Raw genomic sequence first — 5,434 nt, 5'->3', positions numbered from 1 at the left:
TTCTTTTTAAAATCATTCTATTTTATTTTTGTTTTTTGTTCTAGTTTTGTAATAACCTTAATCTTTCTCCTAAAGATTTACAAAGACAGATGACTCTGGTGTGACTCCCTCAAGTTTAGTAGGTCACCTATTATCTGTTAAAATGTGAACAAGTTTCAATTTTTTGATATTATTCAGTGCTTGCCATGTCCACTATATCTTGCCTCTTCATTTTTTTTTACTTTTGTAACATCTATAATTTGATTTTATTAAAATGATTTGATACAATCTGATATAGGAGCAGAAGAAGCTGATAAAACATAAGAGATCTAAAAAAAAAACAACAGAAAAAACACCTACATCCTAGATCTGAAGACAAAAGGAGTATGGGGGAACATGAATACATATATTAATATTAACCAGACTTTTCTCCTCACACTTCTTAGCTGAACATTTGAGAACAACTGAGTCCACACTGTAACATTATCTACTCCTGAAGCAGTAGTGATCATAAGCTAGAACCAGGAGGAAAGCAGTAGCACAGCAATCTCCTCTCCACTAAAAAGGACCTGTAGTGGCTATTGGACTAAATCAAGATTTAGGTAGGACTCAGAGAGCTTTACTCTAATCATCTGTTTCTGAACTGATGCTCTTAGGTTAATGGCACAGTCTAGGCAGGTACCATGACCTTGGGTGATGGTTATGCAGAGGGGTAGAGTTCAAAGTCTGGGCCCGACCCAGTTTGTTATGAAGCACCTGTGTGAGGCCAGTTGGCAGAGGCAATACTTCCAGTGTGTCCCAAGTCAGATAATAGTTAACATAGGGAGAAACATCAGAGATACTTCAGAAAAGTGAGGGTGGCACAGTTGTGGATCACCTTAATGCTGCTTTTGCCAGAAGTGGAGACAATGATGATATAGAATTACTTTTTCTGCAGTTTTGTGGTAGCAATTCTTATGCATTTCCTGTTTTTTTTAAGGAAGCCAATGTCCCATAACATGTGTCTAGGCAAACCCCAGTTATGGAGTCTGGACAACATCATGATGAGAACCTCATCTTGTCACCCATGTGATGGATGTCTTGCATAGGAGTGGCCCCAGCTGTCTTCATCCTTGCCCAGAAAACTGCATAATGTGTGTCAAAACTCAATGATAACCATCATATCAGTGCCAGAAAATGGATGTCATCTTGATCTGTTGAAAGTGCTGGACTTCACATAGATCCTTGCTCTCATGCATGGCTGTTGTGTCATTGCTGTTTCCATTTGGAAATTGACTTAGCAGTTACTGAAACTTAGCAAAGTGGTTTAAATTTGTTTAAATCATCCCATACCCAGTCATAATAGGCATCTTCCTCCCCGTAGTGGTAGTCCGCTGTTTTAATGGCTTATGTGGTGGCTGGTACAATACAAAGTTTGCTTTGGCTCTCATAGTTACAGTAGGATTCCCCAGTCCTAGACATAACTCTTGGAAAGGAAGGTGGCAGAGAGGGAAACATGTGTCCTTGATCAGAACCTATTTCTGTTGTTGGTGTTTGCATTAGAATGTTCATTTAGAATCTACATCCCCAATCATATCCCCTCGACCTATGTAATCAAGCAGTTGTTTTTCTTCTATGTTTTTACTCCCAGTTTTCCCTCTGAATGTGGATAGTGCTCTTTCTCATTGATCCCTCCAAGTTTTTCAGTATCACTACATTGCCACTAATGGAGAAGTCCATTATATTCGATTGTACCACAGTGTATCAGTCTCTGTGTATAATATTCTCCTGGTTCTACTCCTTTTACTCTGCATCAATTCCTGAAGGTCATTCCAGTTCCCATGAAATTCCTCCAGTTTATTATTCCTTTGAGCACAATAGTATTCCATCACCAACATATACCACAATTTGTTTAGCCATTCCCCAATTTTTTGACACCACAAAGAGCATAGCTATGAATATTCTTGTACAAATCTTTTTTCCTTATTATCTCTTTGGGGTAAAAACCCAGCAATGCTATGGCTGTTAGATGCATATAAAAACATAATATCTTTCACATTAGTTTATTTATGGTTGTACTTGGGTGTTTGGATTTTAACTGTTCTATTACAACAATGACCAATATGGATTTAAGTTTGGCATGATAATACATGTATAATGCAGATCAAATTGCTTACCATCTCCAATAAAAGGGGGAGGGGAGAAGAGAGTAAGCCAATTTGGATCTTATAATTTCAGAAAATATATGTTGGAAATTGCTATACACGTAATTGGGAAAATAAAACATCTTTGAAAAAATAATAAAAGTGAACTTTTCCTAATCCTTCATTTGCCTTTACCAGGTGATCTATCCTTCCATGTAAACTCATCTTCTTTTTTCAGATTTCTTTTATAAATAATATCAAGGTTTTATGTAGTATGTTTCTTCATTTGACATTGGAAAAAAAGATCTCAAGAGATTGGTTAAGTTATCCATAAACACTAAAACCTGTGTGATTCTTGATAACTTTTGTCTACCTTTCTGCCATTCTGTCAACCTCATTACAGAAGTAGAAAAGGTCCATGAAGAATTTCATTTGCATTTTTCATTGCTTTGTGGGTTATCATGACAAATAATTCATATCAAAGTGACCAGTGTGGTAATGAGTCTCTCAATATTTAGCTTATGTGGTCCTTGAAAAAGATACAATTTGTTACCAGCATCATCTCCCAGAACGAGTTTTACTAAGGTAGGGTTGATTCTCATGCTATTTCCTGGTAGCTTTGAGTGGAGAAGACTTCATGATGCCTGACAGCTCCCAAAATTTATAACTTAGATACATATTATGTAATAGGTATCCTTCATACATTTACAATTTATTTACTATATATTGACAGTTCTGAAAGTACCCTTTCACACTTGAGACATTACTATTTCATCTAGCTCTAGATAGACATCGGTTCCCTGTGTAGAATATTTACTATAGAAACTCTTACAAAATTTGCTCATCATATCTTATTTTATAACTATCATAACTATCCTCCCAAGATTTCATATGCTACCTTTTATTTCTTTTTATTGATTCTTGCTACTCCTTTAAATTGAATCATGCTAATTACTGTCTCAGCAACATCATTTTTTTAATTTAAAATTTTTTATTTAATTAATGAATTAAAATTATTTTTCCATTGTTACATGATTCATGTTCTTTTCCTCTCCTCCTCCCCTCTCCCTCCTGTAACCAATAAGCAATTCCACTGGGTTTTACATGTGTCATTGATCAAGATCTATTTCCTTATTATTAATATTTGCACTAAAGTATCCCCAATGAACTATGTGATCCAGCAGTTGTTTTGCTTCTGTGTTTCTACTTCCAAATTTCTTTTTCTGGATGTTGTCTAAATGGAGATTTTGAGCCTTTGGACTTCATCCCCCAGAAGTTCCTTATTATTTCCTAAAAATTTCCTTTTCCTGTGTCCTCACATTTTGCATGATTATATTTAAGTGGCTATAACTCATCCCTCTTCCTCTCTTGGACCTGCAACTGGGCTGAAGTCAGGCAGTTCTTTTGTTTTAGTTATGAATAAAACTTTATAAAATATAATATTTAGTTATTGAATATTAATTTTAAAACTAGCAATATGAATAGAATTCTTTCTCATAAGTCCCTCAAAATTGTCCTGGATCACTGGATTGCTACTAGCAGAGAAGTCGATTATGTTCAGTTGTGCCACAGTGTATCAGTCTCTGTGTACAATGTTCTCCTGGTTTTGCTCCTATCACTGTGCATTAGTTCTTGGAGATTGTTACAGTTCACATGGAATTCCTGCAGTTCATTGTTCTTTTAAGCACAATAGTATTCCATCACCAACAGATACCACCATTTGTTCATCCATTCATCAACTGAAGGGCATCCTCTCATTTTTCCAATTTTTTTGCCACCACAAAGAGCATGGCTATAAATATTTTTTTACAGGTCTTTTTCCTTATTATCTATTTGGGGTAAAATCCCAGCAGTGGTATGACTGGATCAAAATATGGTCAGGATTTTAAAGTTATGGAGAGCCATCATACCTTTGCTGTCTGGCAGAGTTGCAGTTTGGGAAATGAAGGCTCCAGAGCATCCTTCAGAAAAGATGAGGCACCCACTCACTCCCCTCTGTGTAACTTCCCCCATTAACTTCCCTTACTAATGCAATTGTCATCATTTTTGTTCTCTCCCCAATACAGAGGAAATAATATAAAAGTAAATACTAACAGGGTTAACACACAGATGTTCCACTTTAATTCTCCTAGAATACTACCCCAAATATCATATTCACAGAATTAAAACCTAAAGATCATAACCCACTACCCCCTCCTTTCTCTCTTAGCCGAGGTACATTCAGAGGCCCCACATCCATTTGTTAGCCAAATTCACAAGCATCACATTAATCACTCCTCTAAAGCACAAGGTACTGACACACTCCACTGAATCCATTTGTGGACAATAACCAGGCAACATAGTTAAGGTGCTTTGATAAAATACAAGAACAATATAACTTGGAAATTGAGGAAAATTCCTGATTCTGGTCTGCCTTGAGTTACCCTTTAACCTTGCACCTACCTGCAAAATGTTTGGTTACCCATCTTCTAAGTAATTGTGATTTATTATGAATGCTGATGAAGAGCCACAATGATTCTCTTAGCCAATCATCCCACAGGTCTGGGGGAACTAACCTCTGATCACCCTGTCTATGTCATTTATCTCCAACACGAATTTCCCTGTTGTAGCAACATGGTAAATGATCACAGGATGTTGATTAAATAATTTGTTAATATCTGACACATTAAATTACCTGCTAGAAATCATTAATGTTGAAAAATGATTGTGTGCCAGAAAAGCATGTAATCACTGAACCTATATAATAAACATGAACTCTGTGCAATGTGGAACAATTTGGTGACACCTAAGCACAATGGTCTGAGCACTGAGTTTGTCTCCCACTCTTTATTCATCTAAATGATTACACACCTAGTCAGAAGGGACCCTCGGTTTTGAAAGACATTTCATTCAACATGAAGACTTTGGGGCATAGTTCCAAATTGCCTTCCAGAATGATTGGATCAATTCACAACTCCACCAGCAATGCATTAATGACCCAATTTTGCATCATCCTCTCCAAATTCATTACTTTCTTTGCTGTATTTCAGCCAATCTGCTAGGTGTGAGGTGGTACCTCTGAGTTGTTTTGGTTTGAATTTTTATGATTATAAGAGATTTAGAACACTTTTCCATATGCTTGTTAATGGTTTTCATTTCTTTATCTGAAACTTGCCTATTCATGTCCCTTGCCTATTTATTAATTGGGAAATGGCTTGAATTTTTGTACAATCAATATAGCTTCTTATAAATTTGAGTAATTAGACCTTTGTCAGATGTTTTTGCTATAAAGATTTTTTTCCCAATTTGTTACCTCCCTTCTGATTTTGATTGCATTGGTTTTGTTTGTAGAA

At 36.1% G+C, this 5,434-nt stretch overlaps 1 pseudogene; it reads right to left on the bottom strand.

Annotated features, from left to right (window-relative positions):
- Positions 1–636: 636 nt before the first annotated feature.
- On the bottom strand, positions 637–4,115 carry LOC130458136 (SPRY domain-containing SOCS box protein 3-like; annotated as a pseudogene).
- Between the last annotated feature and the right edge of the window lie 1,319 nt (positions 4,116–5,434).

The sequence above is a fragment of the Monodelphis domestica genome, chromosome 3, assembly GCF_027887165.1.
Source record: "Monodelphis domestica isolate mMonDom1 chromosome 3, mMonDom1.pri, whole genome shotgun sequence".
NCBI classification, from domain to species: Eukaryota; Metazoa; Chordata; class Mammalia; order Didelphimorphia; family Didelphidae; genus Monodelphis; species Monodelphis domestica.
The sequence above is the reverse complement of the archived record's forward strand: the minus strand, read 5'-3'. Positions and strand labels throughout refer to the sequence as shown.